Source organism: Pongo abelii, chromosome 3, assembly GCF_028885655.2.
Source record: "Pongo abelii isolate AG06213 chromosome 3, NHGRI_mPonAbe1-v2.0_pri, whole genome shotgun sequence".
NCBI classification, from domain to species: domain Eukaryota; kingdom Metazoa; phylum Chordata; class Mammalia; order Primates; family Hominidae; genus Pongo; species Pongo abelii.
This window is the reverse complement of record NC_071988.2, coordinates 100,322,886-100,343,623: the sequence shown is the minus strand read 5'-3', so window position 1 is coordinate 100,343,623 and position 20,738 is coordinate 100,322,886. Positions and strand designations below refer to the sequence as shown.

General features: G+C 35.7%; 1 long non-coding RNA gene across 4 annotated transcripts in view; it reads right to left on the bottom strand.

The window, feature by feature from the left end:
• Positions 1–1,156: 1,156 nt before the first annotated feature.
• Positions 1,157–20,738, bottom strand: part of LOC129059015 (uncharacterized) — a 179,020-nt gene continuing 159,438 nt past the window's right edge. For 2 of the 4 annotated variants that reach the window (XR_008524591.2, XR_008524592.2), the window contains one exon: positions 1,695–2,138. This is a non-coding gene — a long non-coding RNA (uncharacterized LOC129059015). Of the gene's footprint in view, positions 2,139–8,140; positions 8,767–20,738 lie in introns of those variants that run through there. The other 2 variants (XR_010139734.1, XR_008524593.1) reach the window with 2 other exon arrangements.

Here is a 20,738-nt window from a genome sequence, read left to right as displayed (position 1 = left end):
TAGATTCCATTAATTTTGCTAGTTGCTCTACTGTTTTGGACAAATTCTCTGGGACACTCATTGCTCTACAATCTCTTTCAATTAAATTTGGTCTCTTTGCATGGGCACTTTTTAAAGCCAGTCTTTGAGATTTGTTCTGATTCTAGAAGAGCTCTTGTTAGTTGTTTCTTATGCTGTTCTTTCTGCTAAACTATCTGTCTTTATGGAGATTTAGTAGATTTCAATGAATAAATATTACTTTATTTACTGTATGCCCTTAGGAAAATTTTAGAAGACATTAGGTCATATGTAATATATATAATTTTCTTCACTTTCGGTTGTTTTTCTGGGGAGTGGGTTCATGGAGCTACTTTTGCCACCATTCTAGAAGTAGAATCCTCAGCAAATTCTTGAAGGAAAATCTGAGCAGCACAGCTCTAGGGCCACCACTTCAATTGAATTACTAACACCTGGGTTCAATAATGGCCTATGCAGAATGAAGTTGAGATGGCAGGATTTTGGGTATTATGTAGAAGAGGGAATTTAAAAGATACAAATGTTGGAGTGGATTTACCATGTGCAACCAGTTTACTCATGTCTAATTAGGTACTCTGAAAGGGTTCGGAGAACACTCTCTTCACCAAAACACTGAAAGTTACTTTGGCCTGGGGAACATTAGCATTCTTGAAAAGCCCTAGAGTAGTGACTGCACTCTGGGAATAAAGATAGGAGAGGTTGCACTTAATTACCAGAGGCAAGGCAGACATACAGACAGACATATGTACACAAGGCAGTTGGGCCAGCATGGTAATCAGGAGGATTTGAACCACAAGAATATTTGGCTGCGACTAGTTGATCCTGGTATCCCTCAGAGTGACACAGAAGGCCACCCACTTTGGTCCTAAGTGGTCCATATAACTCTAGGTCTGGAATGACTGGTCTTTAAAAGGGAAAATAGAGTTGCAGCTCCAAAATGGGGCAGGGAGGAGTATGTTTGCATCCATCGTTTGGATCCATGCAATGGATCTCCTTGAGCATCTCCTATTACACCCACTCAATGCTGAAGTGGAAGGTTATCAGGGGAACCCACCCCCAATATTTCAATGTAGGTTTTTTCTATTTGCCATAAGTGACAGCCGGCTGAGAAATAAAGAGAAAGAATACAAAGAGAGGAATTTTACATCTGGGCTACCAGGGGTGACATCACATATCGGTAGGATCGTGATGCCCACCTGAATCTCAGACCAGCAAGTTTTTATTAAGGGTTTCAAAAGGGGAGGGGGTGGAAGAACAGGGAGTAAGTACAAAAATCACATGCTTCAAAGGGTAAAAAGCAGAACAAAGATCGCATGCTTCTGAGGGAACAGGACAAAAGGCGAAACAGAACTACTGATAAGGGTCTATGTTCAGCTGTGCACGTATTGTCTTGATAAACATCTTAAACAACAGAAAACAGCGTTCAAGAGCAGAGAACTGGTCTAACCACAAATTTACCAGGGCAGAGCTTTTCCCCATACTAATAAGCCTGAGGGTACTGCAGGACACCAGGGCGTATCTCAGTCCTTATCTCAACCGCATAGGACAGACACTCCCAGAGCAGCCGTTTATAGACCTCCCCCCAGGAATGCATTCCTTTCCCAGGGTATTAATATTTCTTGCTAGGAAAAGAATTTAGCGATATCTCTCCTACTTGCACATCTGTTTATAGGCTCTCTGCAAGAAGAAAAATATGGCTCTTTTTGCCCGACCCCGCAGGCAGCCAGACCTTATGGTTGTTTTCCCTAGTTCCCTAAAAATCGCTGTTATTCTGTTCTTTTTTAAGGTGCACTGATTTCATATTGTTCAAACCCACATGTTATACAATCAATTTGTACAGTTAACACATTATCACAGTGGTCCTGAGATGACGTACATCCTCAGTTTACGAAGATAACAGGATTAAGAGATTAAAGTGAAGACACGCATAAGAAATTATAAAAGTATTATTTGGGAGCTGATAAATGTCCATATTAAAATGAAATCTTCACAATTTGTGTTCCTCTGCCATGGCTCCAGCTGGTCCCTCCATGCGGGGTCCCTGACTTCCCACAACAGAAGATGTACATACTCAGGATCCAGCAAATTCTCTTCTATGTTTCTAACCTTGAGAAACTCTGAAGCTGTAAGAAATGAGGCATATATATAAGGATGTTTAATGTAGCACTGTTTATAAAAAAAGAAAAAGTGAAACAATTCAAATGGTCCCCAGTTGGGAAATTGTTTATTCATTCAATAAAATATTGCAAAACAGTTGAAACAGATATTAGAGCTATGTTTATGAACATGAATAAATCTTAAAAATACAATGTTGAATGAAAAAATAATTTGCAAAAGGATGTATACAGAAGGATGTCATTTATGTAAATTTTCAAAATAGCTAAAGCAAATCATATATACTGTTTTTGGTTACATGAATTATGTAGTGAAAACGTAAAGCTTAATAGCAATGATTCACACCAACACCATGTGAGTGATGTTATGCCAGTGAGAGAAAGACAAATAGATGAGGAGGGCATTAACTTTATTTGTATCATTTCATGGCTTTTAAAATAGAAATTTGAAGCAGATATAGCAAAATGTTGACATCTTTTTCATCAGGGTTGTGTGCTTACAGACATATGTTACATAACTTTGGGAACTTTATCCTTAAATATTTCATAATTCAAAATAAACACTTTAAAAAGGAAATTGCTTCTTCTATCAACAAATTATTTGTAAAGAATTAGTATTTTTACTAAGTCCTCACTGACATACACAAAATCTCAAGACCATATGATGTAATTGTAGAAGGTACCCCTTTTATTCACCCTTCATAATCAGAAAGATAAAGAGATGTGGGGTATGTAACCCAGAAATGCAGGACATGTTAAAAGTAAATTATACAAAGTTTTAGGGATTGTGTCTTGGAGAAATGCCACCTGTCTCCTTCCAAAGCTTAGATTAAAAGTTAATGGATTTTCAAATGGATTGTTTTGCCATCTACAAACTTATAACCAAATGTAATTATGACCTTACACTATGAGTAAGTGCAAGAGAGTCATCTTTGCTATTGGGTCATTCATGCTCCCATAATTGGCAGGAAATATGATTCCCCACTTGACAAGTAAAGAGAACCCTTTGAGAAACATGAGAGGTGTCACTATTATCATCATTGTACATTATATAATTGCTGGCACCCAGCAATTATATAAATTAGCAGACAGTTGAGCTTCATCAGATCCTCTAAACTTTCTAATTATACAGATAAGAATATGTATCTGGAAAGTGGAATTCTATGTCTAAAATCACACCTGTACTCTACAGTAGGCTGCTTTTCTTTATTGGCTTTTTTAGGGAAAGCAAAATGCTCCATTTATTTCCTTGTGTACAATTAAACATAGAGTAGAACAACAAATAAAAATTGAGTTATTGGAGGCAGTGTACTCAAGTCTTATGCCTCATAATGCTACTTTAACAAAAGTATAAATCTCCATGGTGATTCATTTACTCTTCCAAATTATCCAATGAGATATTTTTCCAGGATTTTTAACATTAAAAGGTAGTAGGTCAAAGTGCTTAGCTATAGTACAATATAATAAGATTTTAAATTATGATTAATATTCTCATTTCCCCACAATAAATATTTTAAAGTACTACATATTTTTTAAATTATATACTTGTACAATATTGTACATTTGGCCCCTGGTGCTGTGGTTTTAAATTATCCAGAATTGGGGGTAATATTGCCAAATAAAGCTGTTTCTAATTCGACCTCACTCTATAATAAATACTTCAGGAGCACTAAGTATGTGATGGGCGAAAGAAAACCGATATGCCTCATCACAAACATTATATATTTGCTATTGAGGAGAGAGATGCTGGGCAGGTTAGCACCCCTGTAACTATTAAAAAATTTAAAATTTATCACTTTTTTAAAGCTACTATTTATAGTAGCTAAAATCAGACAAAAATTATGAAACCATTTCAGATATTCTGTAATATTAGCCAAAAACATAATTTTTCATCAACATGAAAAATATAATCATACTGCCCTGCCCAAATACTTATGAGTTACATTTCTCTCAAATATTTTAAACTATAGATTTGCTTGTTTTTGTTCTCTCTTCTTCTACTGTCAGAAACTTTGCCTTCAAAGTGCATGTTTCTTTTTATTCTTCTAGCAAATCTACGCTTCTAACATCTTAAATGTATCAACTTCTTGGGTTAACAAAAAATTTTCTCTGGTACAATTAATCTCCGTAATATGATGATATTTCAGTAGAAACCATCTGCAATTTAAAGTATTATTGCCAAGAGCAGAAAACTGGCACAATTAATTTGTAACATACAATAAAGGCCTTTCTCAGCTTCATTTCCTTGGTAGATGCTTTTTGGGGGCAATACTTTAAAAACCCAATGCAATGCAGGAGAACTATCCAAAGTTCTCACGGAAACAAAAGTTACCAGAGGGAGTGCATGAGCAAGGTAAGAGATGGTGCAGCACGCCAGGCCCTCAGGAGCTGAGTGAATGCTCCCAGCAGCAAGGCTGCCAGGCCAGTTTGCTTCCCTGGCAGGCAGAAGGGCCTTCCAGCACTGATATAAAAATGGAAAGACAAAAATGAGGGAGAGAAAAGGGGAGAGGTTGTATTAACACACAGGGAAAAGAACTGAGAAGGAACATGGACAAACAAATGGTTCATGTCAGTCAGACTAATTCTTACCAACAAAAACTTCTTAACTTCTACTTCAGACTATGACACCCATAGCTACTTGGCTAGTGATTTAAAATTCATTCTAATACTGGAAACAAGGAAACATAAAGCATCACTGAAACTATTGACCTGAATTTGCTATTATTTGTTATAGACACACATGTAATTATCGTGAAAATACAATGTACCGCTGCTTTAATTTCCCTGTCTTACTTATGATCATGTAATCAATAGTCTCCACATTTACTCTCAGTCACCTCTACCTCAAGTTCATGGTGTTGAGTTCCCATTAGTATAGTTGCATTAAATTGCCAGACTATATTAATTTAAAATATCTAGAAAAAAAAGATAAAACCACTCTAAAATTAAATTACAAAAGAAGTTATAACTAACCTAACTGGATATCCAACAAAGATCCATTTTCTGTGAATATTTGTAGTTAAAATTGAAGCAGACTTTGAAAAATTCTAGTTTTAAATTTACCATTTGCATTTGGGAATGGTGATTATGCTAAGGGAAACAATGTGGTAACAGGGAATAAGGAAGAGACAGAGAAAGTTCTAAAAGCTGTGGCTTGCATCTAAGAACTGGTCATCAGTAATGTTTACATATGACTGCTGAAATATTGGAAAAAATCAAAGCTCCTTCAAAAATACACTGTATGTGTAGTTGTTTAAATGGTGTATAAGAAAATCTTGTTCAATGATACTTTGTATTTCAATAAATTATACTCTCCAGTTCTCAGTAAACAGAAAAAAAAAAAATCTAAACTCCCTGAGTCAGATAAGATAAACTTTAAGGAAAACATTTTTTAAATATGTTAATAAAATTTTGGTATAACATTGGTGACACCAGTCAAAATCAAACACTATATTGTGTTATTTATTTTTGTTTATAAATTTTCTGTCATTTTTAGGGATTTGAGTAATAGTGGAAAACTGCAATTTTTTGGTCTTCCATTTTAACTTAAGATCTGTAAACCACTAACCACTTAAAAAGAAGTTTTAAAAAAAATCTGTATTGATAACTCTTTATATTATTTAAAAAATACCATTTTTTGAATACACCAAACATCCAAAATGTAATTAAGCCTGTGGCATAAAATATAAAGTGGATACACAAATGAATTGTGTGAAGTAGCTAGCCTAGGAGGAAAATATTAAAACATGCTCCCACAGTTCTTATTTTAAACTTCTTAGATTAACAGTGTTGAAACCTTTCAGATTTTCTTCACCTTTCTTCTCCAACCTATTATGTCCTTTCTCCCCAGCGAAGTTCTGCATTTTTATACAATGACAGTCAACATAAATGATATATGATTATAAATAAATAAAGTGATTCCATAAGCAGCACATGGAAATTATACCTACATACCATTGGACATTATATTTGAGACAGATGGCTTTTTTAGGCCTGGTCTCCTCTGGGATAGTTGAGACAGTTGGATTAGAATTCTGGATGTTTAAAAAGCACACACATACAAATAAACTATGGCTTTAATTGAGGAAAGAGTACATGGGTTCTTTACTGTCTCACATGATTATTCTCCTGATCATGTGTCTTGTGTCAAAATGGATTATTTATATTTAAAAGGATTTTTAAGATGCAAGATTAATCAGCATGATGCAAGAAGATAAAATGCTTTCATGTTTCAATGGGTGAGTTTCATGTTTAACAAGCTGTTTTTAAAAGATACAATGAGGCTTGGTTTATTGCTTAATCAGTCAACTAAAATGAAAGAAGTTCTGACTTGTGTCTTCCCTAGGATATCCCCATGACTACAGTAAGCCATTTGTGTTAATGTAGAAAAAGATGTGTTGAGGCTTTTTCTCTGAGGAGGAATATGGAGAAACCAGGTCTACTAAGAAAAGATGGACAATGGCAGCTGCTGAAAAGGGTGGGTCACCAAGAAGCTGTGAGGACCCAAAGTATTGAATGCAGAAATCATGCCAATAGCTTTTTTCCCCAAGAATCGTTTTAGGATGAGTTACATGTTATATAAAATAATGACTGACAATAGTTAAAACTCCTAAATAAATCCTATTCTAAATAACTTATTCTTCAACAGTTACATTAGTATCAGTAATTGATATGCATCAAATTAGTAAAAATTATTTTTATTTTTATTTTTAAAATAGAAGTTATTTTAAAAGTAAGAAATTTTATTATAATGTTTGTATGAGTAAACATGCAGTGTGGTGCAGTGGGGAAAAAATCATAAAATACTTTGGAGTAACATTATCAGGACATGTATAAAATATAGGAAGAAAGGAAAGTACAGAAGATAACATAAATAGATGGAGATAATTAACATTTTCCAAATAGGAGGACTGAGCCTACAAAGTGGTTAATTTCACCCAAAGCTATCTGTGCAATTAATATACTCTTGGTCAAAATGCCAATGGAATTTATGGGGTTTTTTTTCAAGATTTAGTGATGTTTAAGATTAAATTTTAAAACTATTGAAAAGTCAGATTGATGAGGAATTAATAATGTTACTGAGTATTACAAAATGGTATAAAGTCATAATAACAAGTTAGTGTAGTTCTGAGAGAGGAAAAGACAAGTAAATGAAACAAAACAGTGGTTCAGAAGTGTTCATGTGGGAAATGCAACAATACAAACCAATGGGGAAATGTAAACAATGATTTTGCAACCAAATATAAGCTAGGTGGAAAAACTTTAGATATTCACCTCATATATTAGACAAAATTAAATTTTCAATGAATTAAACTGCTAATTCAAAAAATCAAAATACTTGTATAAAAAATAGATAGACTAATATTTATCTCTCCATGGGAAATAATTCCAAGCTTCAAACAGTAAAAGAAAAATAAAGGAAGACACAACTTGGTTAACTACATAACAATAAAAGATATTCGTATGGAAAAACATAATATGGAAAATCAAGAGTAACACAAAACTGATGAAATATAAAATGGTAAAAATTTTCTATAAATAATGAAGCACAGAAATGCAAAAAAAAAGAATATCAATGAATAGTTTAAACTACCCATGGATTAGAAACTATAAGAAGAAAAAAATGTTAATTTCTTTATAAAATGCAAATATTATTGAGGTATCATTCAACTGTAAAGTTAGCAAATATTTAAAAAGTGTAATACAGAGTATAAAATGAAAAAGGTATCCTGTTCAGAATAAAATGGCAAAATTTGAGGAAACAGTTTGATCACTTGCTTCAAGAGCCTTAGAAATACTTTTATCTTCTCATCACCATTTTATTTCTAATAATAAGAAAATAATCATATTTAAACAAAGATTTATGCACACAGATGTTTGGTGTAGCATTAGTTACACTAATGAAAAAAACAGACACAATATGTATGCCTATTAGTGAAATGTATAAATTGTTGTTATAAAGTGGAAAATTTGCTATAATTATAAAAACAATCATAAAACCACAAATAATTACATGAAAAGTGTTTATGACACAGCGAAGGGCCACTGTGACTGGGCCTCATGCCAAACAACTTTTACAAAAAAAGCTAGGGTCCCAAACAATACCAAAGCTTCATGAGACCTCTCCTCATCTGTGCATGGATGGGTAGCCAACTCTGGAGCCCAGGCTGTTGCTTCCCAGTCTGGTGGTGAATCCCCTCCATAGTATGGTGAGTTAGTGTCCGACGCTTGAGGTCAGGCTGTTGTTACTTCTGACTCTGGAGCCCAGACTGTTGCTTCTCAGTCTGGTGGTGAATCCTCCATAATCTGGTGAGTGTGGTGTCCGACTCTGGAGCCCAGGCTGTTGCTTCCCAGTCTGGTGGTGAATCCGCCATGGTCTGGTGAGTGTATATGTGTATACATATATATACATGTATATATGTATGTATGTATCTTTTCCTTCTCCCCTTCCCATTGCAATTTGCTTATTATATCTATCTGCTTATTATATCAATTTGCTTATTATATCATTTGCTTATTATATCTGCATTGCCATTTACATGGGATAAAGGTTGTTTACCCTTAAAGGTATTGTATGTGTGTCTTTTCTTCTCCCCTCACATGTTTCCCACACAGAACAATTAGCAGCTGTGTGACCCTTGAAATAAAAATAAAACGAGGTTAGAGTGTTGAGTTCTTTCTTTTACTATTAAGACAGAGTAAAGAAACATGTAAATAATACCTGGAAATCAAGCCTTATATTGAATATAATCTTTATACTGGCTGGAAATTATATGAGTCATTATTGGTAGAGAATATTAATTGAATGTTTTTAAAGTGTTGTGGTACTTATTATTGACATGTACACGGAAAATGTTCCACATATAGATTTTACCTGCTTTTAAAAGATAGTCTTTGATTCAATTGGTAAATTATTGATAAGTTTGGCAATGTAACGAAAAGATCCAGGGCATTATTTCAGCTCTGTTACAAAATACCTACAAATGCAACACAGTAACATTGTCAGTAGAAAATCGTTAATGATAAAGGATTGTATCATGAATTTTCTTGCAAGTTCAAGATGATGTTGAATTGCATGAATCACTAATAAATCAGATTAGTCCACTAGGTTATCTGAATCCACAAGGCTTCTCCAACAGCAGCGAGCTATCATTTTACATTTCTATTAAAATTCATAGAAAAAACTTAGTAAGCTTTTTATCTATTATATTTCAGTCAGTATCAAGTGCCAATAGCCATGATCACAGTACTTTTTAGTACTATTTCTTAAAATTGCTACATTTCTTTGCTTTATCATATTTTTCAACTTAATTACTGGCATCTTGGGTCTGTAAATAAGCTTTGATAAAAAAAGACACACCATTATTATTTTGTCCATTTGAAATGATTAAACGGTGTCACTCCCTCAGTTGGAAATTTTACTCTAAGACGTCTTAATCCATTCAGAAGTTCTAAACAATTTGAAAAGCTATATACCTTAATTTGATTGTTGCCATGAGACTGAGATTTAATCAGCTCTTGTGACTCAAAATTCTTCTCAGTTTTATATTTTATCAGTTGGAGTTGAGAAAAACTTTCGTCTTTGATACTGAAAGACCTTGAAATCAGGTACTCTATTTCTATTCATTCCTACTTGTAAGCTAATTCTTTCCTGATCTTACTTTATATAATTCCCTATCAAATGCAGCCAACATCAACCAACACACACTACTAAAGCTATTTTAACCACTTTTCTGAGAACTACAGAGGTTTATTAGGTACATTATCTTATTTTCACATCTTTATCAAAAATAATTTTACCAAATATTTTGCTATTGAATAACATTGATTGTGATTCAGCATTCAAAATAGTCTTTTCACTGCCTCGGACCAGAAAGCTAAGCCTGTGTCACATATTTTGACATTTCTCTTTGAATATCAATTTTTGTATCTGTCAGAATAGGCTAGGATACACTGCAGTAACAAACAAAAATCTCATGGCTTATCACATAAACATATATTCCATGTCCAAGGTGAGTCTGCAATGGCTGTGTTCATCAGTCTCCTAAGGACTTGGAATGATAGAGATTTAATATTAACATATACTTTTAAAATTCCTGCATTAAGGAGAAAGTAACATGGAAAATCATGCATAGGTTTTTAGGTTTTTCACAAGGAACTGACAAAAATCACTTGGCTAGAGCAAGTACATAATCATGCCTAATATCAATGGAGACAGGTAAGTGCAATCTTACTATGCACGCAGGGGGAGAGCCAGAAATATCTGGTGACCTACACTAATGGCATTTGAAAACAGACAGAATTAAATAATTATTTCCTTCTTTTGCTTATTACTATAATTTTGCTAATGCAATATTTACAAATAATATGAATAGAAAGAGGTGAAATGGCAAAAACAATACAGGATTCCTCAAAAAAGGCATGTACACCCAGTGTAAGATTCTCAAGTTATTAATTCAAGTTGTCAGACCAAATCACAAACTGAAAACAATGAACAAAAAATGTAATCTCAAGATCTTTTAAAATTATTGATATGTCCCTATTGCTCTGTCTAAAAGATAATGATAGTCAATGATATGGAAGAATAAAATGTATCAAATAATTTTCTGAACAAAGATGAGGTAGGATTGTTTCTATATAATTCTTTCAAATACTTATCATTTAGAAAACCTTCAGATAATATATTACTATTTACACAGCATTCAATCAGTAACTTAATTACAAATATATAGCCATATTCTTTACTGTTTCATAAATAAACTACTGTACAGGGTAGTAATTGCTGGTATATATCTCTTATCTATTTCTGTTAAGATTATAATTCACATATAATGCAAAGTGTTCAACCAACTAATCTCAATATTTTTAGGGCTCCTCACTGTGTCATCTTTATAGCTGTTAGTGGCAATAAGTTATTTACTTACTTGAATTATTAGACTTAAAAGCAATGGGACACACCATGGCTACATGCAATAAATAAATACTTAAAGTTCTTTCATGAAATCTTGCAATCTTACATAACCACATCTTACAAATCCTGTTTGAAAAATTTCTTTAAATTCTACAGAATTATAATAAAATAGCGGGATCTTTATATATTGAATATAAAAGACAATGGGTTAAAATGTTTTTTAAGCAAGGGAAAGGTTTCAAAGAATAGTGCTTAATTTTTCTCAAAAATAACAGATAAAACCGCTCTCAAGAAGGCCAACTAGATGCATCCAGGAGGAACATCTGCCACCAAGGGTACAGGACATTAGGAAGACTGGCACACTCCAAGCACTGTCAGTGGACAGAGGGAAGACACATAAGCTGGGCTGAAGGTGGAGGAAGCTGGGAACCCTGCATGGGGCTACCGTGTACTGGGACTTGCTCCTGGCCCCCAACTACTCCTGGGGAAGTGGTGAGTTGAGCAGGCAAGGAGCAACCCACCAGGCACCTCTGGAACCCTGGTGGCAGGAGACCCCATGGCCCCCATGGACACCTGAGCTAGCAGGGAGAGCTGCTTAGAGAGATGGTAGAGGCAGAATTCCAGCCAGTGCAGAGCCCAGAGGGTTTGGTGTGGGAGTGTCTGTAGTGAAGCCCAGCAAGGGATGTCCATCCCCCTAGGCTCACCTTGCTCTCCTAGGAGACTCTAGCCCTAGGGAAACTGTTGGACCTGAACAGTGAAGGGCAATCTTGTCCATGAGATGAAGCCAGTCTGACCTGAGAGCCGCACTGTCTACCGGTCTCTCCCAGGATCCCAGCCTGGATGCACCTGCTTGTAGTGCAGCCTTGGATGCTCAGCTGAGGTAACTCCCAGGTGCCTGCATCATAGCTCCTGCACTGATAAACCATGCCTGAGCATCAGGGAGCTCCAATAGAGCAGCCCCCACTACCAGGTACCAAATTACCTGCTCCCACCCACCACCACAGCCTCGGCCATGCTGGTTTGCCTGTGTGCACTTGTCCATGGCTGCCCACCACATCACTTTGCCAGTGAGTGTGTGCAGGAAGACTTCACCTTCTCTTCCCTGCCAGTGTGCATCTGCATGTGTGCCCCATCATGACACTGCTGCCAGCATAAGCACACCTCATACACCCTGTCCAACATGAAGGAGCATAAAGAGACTAGTAGCCCCACCCCCCTACTCTGTGCTGTTACTGCCACTTGTGTATTTATATGCACATGGAGATCACCAGTATCACACCCCTGAGTACCTCACCCCCATGTTGACACAACCTCCAGTCCAAACCTAAGCACAGAGACCAACAGCCTCATCCCTCATCCTGCATAGCTGCTACTGCCCACATGAATGAGTAAATGGAGAGTGCCAGCTCCAGGCCTGCCAACAACCCCCAAGCTGACCATCACCAGCACAAATATGTGTATGGATGCTGGCAGGCTCCCACCACCCAATAAAACACTTTGGTTGGCACCACCCATTGAGTGTTGTAACCAGAGGTCTGAGAACACCTCAGCCCCTCCAGTGCAGCAGATTCCTAAACTTGAGGGGCCCGAGAACAAAGCAAGGGGTCTGATATTAGCCTCTCAGAGTTAGGGCACACAGTGTAGCAGTCCTGAGATAAGCCTTGGCTCCATAAAATATTCCAGGAATGAAGCCAGTTGACTAAACCCACCTTTATAGCATAATCAAACCCCCAAGGACACTAAAGAGGATAAAAGAAAAAAAAAATTCATCCAAAAGAGAGTAACTTCAAATATTAAAAGAACATCAGCCCGTGAAGATGAGAAAGAACCAATGCAAGAACTCTGGCAACTCAAAAAGCCAGAGTGTCTTCTTACCTCCAAATGAAAACACTAGCTCCTCAGCAATGGTTCTTAACCAGGCTGAAATGGCTAAAATGACAGAAATAGAATTTGGAATATGGATAGAAATGAAGATTTTTGACATTCAGCAGAAAGTCAAAACCCAATTCAAGAATCTAAAGGTTATTGTAAAATGATACAGGAGCTAATAGATGAAATGTCCATTATAGAAGGAACCAAACTGATCTGATAAAGCTGAAAAGCACAATACAAGAATTTCACAATGTATTCACAAGTATTAACAGCAGAATAGGCTAAGCTAAGCAAACAATCTCAGAGCACAAAAACTTGCTCTACAAAATAACTCAATCAGACAAATTTTTTAAAAAGTAGAGTGAATAGGCAACCTACAGAATAAGAGAAAATTTGTGCAATGTATCCATCTGAGAAAGGTCTAATATCCAGAATCTACAAGGAACTCAAACAAATTTACAAGGAAAACACAAACAACCCCATCAAGAAGTGGATGGTGGATATGAACAGACAATTCTCAAAAGAAGACATTTATGCAGCCAACAAACTTATGAAAAACAGCTCATCATCACTGGTCATTAGAGAAATGCAAATCAAAACCACAATGAGATATCATCTCATACCAGTTAGAATGGTGATCATTGAAAAGTCTGGAAATAACAGATGTTGGCAAGGATGTGGAGAAATAGGAATGCTTTTACACTGTTGGTGGGACTTTAGTTAAACCATTGTGGAAGACAGTGTGACAATTCCTCAAGGATCTAGAGCCAGAAATACCATTTGACCAAGCAATCCCATTACTGGATATATACCCAAAGGATTATAAATCATTCTACTATAAAGACACATGCACACGTATGTTTATTGCAGCACTATTTACAATAGCAAAAACTTGAAACCAACCCAAATGCTCATCAATGACAGACTGGATAAAGAAAATGTGGCACATATACACCATGGTATACTATGCAGCCATACAAAAGAATGAGTTCATGTCCTTTGCAGAGACATGGATAAAGCTGGAAACCATCATCCTCAGCAAACTAACACAGAAACAGAAAACCAAACACCATATGTTCTCACTCATAAGTGGGAGTTGAACAATGAGAACACACAGACACAGGGAGGGAAACATTACACACCAGAGCTTGTTGGCAAGTGGAGGGAAAGGGGAGGGACAGCATTAGGACAAATACCTAATGCAGTGGGACTTAAAACCTAGATGACAGAATGATACGTGCAGCAAACCACAATGGCACATGTACACCTATGTAACAAACCTGCACATTGAGCACATGTAATCCAGAGCTTTAAGTAAAATAATAATAAAAAAAAGAATCAACAAAACCTCTGATGAATATGGGATTATATAAAGACACCAAATCTGTGACTCATGAGAGAGACAGAGAAAGGAAGAAACTTGGAAAACATATTTCAGGATATCATCCATGAAAATTTTGCCAGTCTTGCTAAGGAAGCCAACATTCAAATTCAGGAAATGCAGAGAAGCTCTGCAAAATACTACATAAGAAGCCCATCCTCAAAACACACAATCATAAGATTCTCCAAGGTTGAAATAAATTAAAAAACATTAAAAACAACTAGAGAGAAGGGACAGATCACTTACAAAGGGAATCACATACAAAGGGAATCCCATCAGGCTAACAACAGACCTTTCAGCAGAAACCCTACAAGCCAGAAGAGATTATGGGGTGGGAGGGTATATTCAGCATCCTCAAAGAAAAGAATTTTCAACCAAGAATTTCGTATCTAGCCACACTAAGCTTCATAAGTGAAGGACAATTAAGATCCTTTCAGACAAACAAATGCTAAGGGACTGAATTACCACCAGACTTGCCTTACAAGAGATCCTGAAAGGAACACTATATATGGAAAGGAAATATTTACTGACCTCTTCAAAAACACTTAAGTACATAGACCAGTGACATTATAAAGCAATCACAAAAACAAGTCTTCATAATAACTAACAACATGATGACAGTATATAAATACTAATTTTCAATGTAAATAGGCTAAATGCCTCAAATAAAGACACAGAGTGGCAAGCTGGATAAAGAAGCAAAGCCCAATTGTATGCTATCTTCAAAAGACCCATTTCACATGCAGTGACACACATAGGCTCACAGTAAATGGATGAAGAAAAATCTACCAAGCAAACAGGAAACAGAAAAAGCAAAGGTTGCTATTCTAATTTCAGATGAAACAGATTTTAAACCAAAAAAATTTAAGCAGAAGCAGGGCATTACATAATGGTAAAGGGCTCAGTTCATCAAGAAGGTCTAACTATCCTAAATATATATTCACCCAACACAGGAGCACCCAGATTCATAAAGCAAATTCTTGGACATCTATGAAGAGCTTAAATAACCACATAATAATTGTGAGAGACAATACTGACAGTATTAACCAGATCATCAAGGCAGAAAACTAACAAAGATATTTCTAACCTGAGCACTACACTTGACCAAATGGACCTAACAGACAACTACAGAACTTTCCACCCGAAAAAAAAGAATATACATTCTTCTCATTTGCACATAGCATATACTCTAAAATTGACCATAAAAAAAGGGCATAAAACAATCCTCAGCAAATTCCAAAAAAAAAAGAAAAATATTATACCAACTACACTCTTGGACCACAGTGCAATAAAAATAGAACTCACTGCTGAGAAAATCACTGGAAACCATACAATTACATGGAAATTAAACAACCCGCTTCTGTATGACTTCTGGCTAAATAATGAAGGTAAGACAGAGATCAAGAAATTCTTTGAAACTAATGAGAACATAGATACAACATACAAGAATCTCTGGGACACAGTTAAAGCATGTTAGTAGGAAAGTTTATAGCACTAAATGCCCACATCAAGAATTAGAAAGGTCTCAAATTAACAACCTAACATTACAACTAGAGTAACTAGAGAGACAAAAGAAAACCAACCCAAACTCTAGCAGACGAAAAAAAAGAAAATCAAAATCAGAGGTGGACTGAAAGAAATTGAGATGCAACAGATCAACAAATCCAGGAGTTTGTTTTTTGAAAGAATTAATAAGATATATAGACTGCTAGACAGACTAATAAAAAAGAGAGAGAAGACTCAAATAAACACAATCAGAAATGACAAAGGGACTGTTACCATACAAATAGAAAAAACTCTCAGAGACTATTACGAAAATCTCTATGCACATAAGCTAGAAAACCTAGAAGAAGGAGATAAATTCCCGGAAACACACAACTTCCCAAGATTGAGCAAGGAAGAAATTGAATCACTGAACACACCAATAATAACCAACATTGAGTCAGTAGTAAAAAGCCCACCAACTTAAAAAAAAAAAAAAAAAGCCCAGGACCAGAAGGATTCACAGCCAAATTCTACCAAATGAATTAAGAAGAGCTGGTACCTTTCCTAGTAAAACCATCACAAAAACATTGAGGAGGAAGGATTTCTCCCTAACTCATCTTATGAGGCTGGCATCATCTCAATACCAAAACCTGGCAGAGACACAACAAAAAAGAAAACTTCAGGCCAATATCCTTGATGAATATAGACATAAAAACCCTTTACAAAATAATAGCAAACCAAATCCAGCAGCACATCAAAAAGCAAATCCACCACAATCAAGGTTTATCCCTGGGATGCAAGGTTGGTTAAACATACACAATCAATAAATGTGATTCACTATGTAAACAGAACAAAAAACAAAAGCCACATGATCATCTCAATAGATGCAGAAAAGCTTTTCTTAAAATTCAATATACCTTTATATTAAAACCCTCAATAAACTAGGAATTGCAGAAACATACTTGAAAATATTAAGAGCCATCTATGAAAAACCTACTGCCAACATAATACTGAATAGGCAAATGCTAGAAGCACTCTCCTTCAAACTAGTTTGTAAATGATATGATTTTATATCTAGAAAACACTGTAGTCTCTGCCAAAGCTCTTTGATCTAATAAACAACTTTAGCAAAGTTTCAGGGTACAAAATTAATACACAAAAATCTGTAGCATTCCTGCTGAGTGTAGTGGCTTATGCCTGTAATCCCAGCATTTTGGGTGGCTGAGGAAGGTGAGTTGCTTGAGCCCAGGATTTTGAGACCAGCGTGGGCAAAATGACAAAACTCTGTCTCTACAAAAAAATACAAAAATTAGCCAGATGTGGCAGTTCATGTCGATAGTCCTCGCTCCTCAGGATGCTGAGGTGAAAGGATTTATTGAACCCAAGTGTTTGAGGCTACAGTGACCTGTAATCATGCCAGTGCACTCCAGCCTAACAGAGCAAGGCTGTCTCTCAAAAAAATAAAAATAAAATCAAATAAAAAATCAGTAGTATTCCCATACACCAACAACATCCAAACTGAGAGTAAACTCAAGAATGCAATCTCATTTATCATAGCCACAAAAAGAATAAAATACCTACTAACACAGATTACCAAGGAGGTGAAAGACCTCTGCAATAAGAATTCTAAAATGTTGCTCAAAGAAATCAGAGAAGACACAAATGAATAGAAAAACATTTCATGCTCATGGATATGAAGAATCAATATTGTTAAAATGGATATACTGCCCAAAGCAATTGATAGATTCAATGCTATTCCTATCAAACTGCCGAAATGATTCTTCACAGAATTAGAAAAAAACTACCTTAAAATTCATATGGAATCAAGAAAGAGCCTGAATAGCCAAGCCAATCCTAAGCAAAGAGAACAAAGCTGGAGGCATCACAGTACTCAACTTCAAACTATTCTACAGTGATACGGTAACCAAAACAGCATGGTGCTGGTACAAAAACAGACACATAGATCAAAAAAAACAGAACAAAGAGCCCAGAAGTAATGCTGCATATCCATCTGATCTTCAACAAATCTGCAAACACAAGCAATGGCGAAAGGACTCCCTATTCAATAAATTGTGCTGGGATAATGGGCTAGCTATATGCAGAAGATTGAAACTGACCCCCTTCCTTACATCATATACATAAATCAACTCAAGATAAATTAAAGATTTAAATGTAAAATCTACTAGAGTAAGTACCCTGGAAGATAACCTAGGAAATACTATTCTAGATATAGGAACTGGCAGAGGTTTTACAACGAAGATGCCAAAAGCAATTGCAACAAAAACAAAAATTCAACAAATGGGATGTAATTAAACTGAAGAGCTTCTTCACAGCAAATAAACTATCAGTGGAGTAAACAGACAACCTACAAACTGGGAGAAAACATCTGCAAACTGTGCATCTGACAAGGGTCTAATATCCAGCATCTGTAACAGATTTAAACAAATCAACAAGCAAAAAACAAACAACTCCATTCAAACATGGACAAAAGACATGAACAAACACTTTTCAAAGAAGACATACATGTGGCCAAGAAGCATATGAAAAAAATGCTAAACATCACTAATCATCAGATAAACGCAAGTCAAAACCACAATGAGATGTCATTTTACAACAGTCAGAATGTCTATTACTAACAAATCAAAAAATAACAGATGCTGGTAAAGTTGTAGAGAAAAGGGAATGCTTATACACCGTTGGTGGGAATTTAAATTAGTTCAACCACTATGGAAAGCAGTTTGGCAATTTCTCAAGGAATTTAAAACATTATTACCATTTTACTCAGCAATCCCATGTTGGGTATGTATCCAAAGGAATATAAATTGTTCTGTCACAAAGACACATGCACACACATCTTCATTGTAGCACTATTCATGATAGCAAAGACATGGAATCAACCTAAATGCCCGTCAATGGTAGACTGGATAAAGAAAATGTAGTACATATGCACTATGGAACACTATGCAGCCTTAAAAAAATGAGACCATGTCCTTTGCAGCAGCATGAATGGAGATGGAGGCCATTATCCTAGGAGAATTCACACAGGAACAGAAAGCCAAATACCACATATTCTCACTTATAAATGGGAGCTAAACATGGAGTATATATGGACAGAAAGAAGGGAACAACATATACTGAGGCCTGCTTGAGTGTGGAGAGTGGGAGAAGGGTGAGTGCATTAGTCCATCTTTTCATGCTGCTGATAAAGACATACCTGAGACTGGGAAGAAAAAGAGGTTTTAATGGACTCACAGTTCCACGTGGCTGGGGAGGCCTCACAATCATGGCAGAAGGGAAGGAGGAGCAAGTCACATCTTAGATGGATGGCAGCAGGCAAAAAGTGAGCTTGTGCATGGAAACTCCCCATTATAATAATCATGAGATCTCGTGAGACTTATTCACCATCAAGAGAACAGCATGGGAAAGACACCCCCGCTCCAGTGATTCAGTTACCTCCCACTGGGTCCCTCCCACAACATGTGGGAATACAAGATGAGATTTGGGTGGGGACACAGCCAAACCATATCAGTGAGGATCAAAAAACTACCTATGAGGTACTAGGCTTATTATCTGGGTGATGAAATAATCCGTACACCAAACCTCTATCACATGCAAATTACCTGTATAATAAACCTGCACATTTACTCCTAAATCTAAAATAGAAATTAAAAAAATAAAATAATAAAGATAAAATATGGATATTATATACCTAACCAGGTAGTAGGAAAATAAAAATCTGTACCTTTATAAACAGTGTCCTTAAGAAAATTTAGATCAGGATGAAGTGCTCAGCTTAATCATCTTAAGTGAAACAACCTTCCTTCATCTACTTCAATTAGAGAGAAATGGAGAAAGGTAAAAAAAATGTAGATTAGTCAACATCGCCAAGGCCCAAGTTTGTTTTTCTGGGTATGCAAAGTCTATGTCTACAAGAAGTTTACATCTTGATGGGTAAATGAGGCCTGAAAATGAAGTCAAGAATACAAATAAGAGTCTTTTTGTAAATGCACTTGAAATAAAGACCTAGAAAATCCAAATATTATAGAAAAATTTTAGAGAAAAACCAAAAATATTCAGACTGCCAATTAATTTAAACTCTATCCTGAATAACTAAATTCAAATAACCTTTTGCTTTAATTACAGATTTTTACTCTTATTTTTTGAAAAAAATTCAAAATATTCTTGCTTGCTTAGAATAATGAACTGATTTATGAATATGAAATTTAAAAGTAAGTAACATTATTGAGAAGATTGGGTCAACATGGGAGGCGTAGTATTTATATTTATGTCTATTCCCATTCCAAATTTTCTAACATGACAGGAAAAATTTAAAAATAAATAATAGTTCTGAAAAACAAGAAAAGATGCCATAAGGGCAAGAAGTGTTGAACATTTTAGAAGATAGAAAGCCAAAGCCCTGGATTAATACAGAATAAACAACATAGAACACCACTCTTTTAAAATAATGCAAGAGAAGGTAGATGGTGAGGAATGATGTAGTATACAAATACTCCACAGATAATACTTATATGAACTGAAAAAATAAAATAATAATTATTTAAATATGCCACAAAGCATTCAAAAGCTGACAGAAGCAGTTTAATAATTCAACATTAAAAAAAAATTACCTGAAGAAGTATAAATTTTGGCTTTGTCAAATCTTCTGGCCTGAGGGCACAACCTAATCTCCACAGCTACAGCAAATGATGTAGGGAAAAACCATAGGCAGACTGGTAAGGTGCCAGATCCCAGAGTTCAGTGAAAGAAAAGCAGCTAGAAATTTAAAGGAGAATCCTGACGGTAAGGGAAACATACATTGTCCAAATACCAGGCTGACATTATGGTAAAAAACACAGGAAGGGAAGGCACCAAAGAGAAATCTCCTGTTAAAAGATAAAACCATACAGAATCTGAGTGTAACACTTATCTTATCTGAGTATATTTTCAAATTGTGCACAAC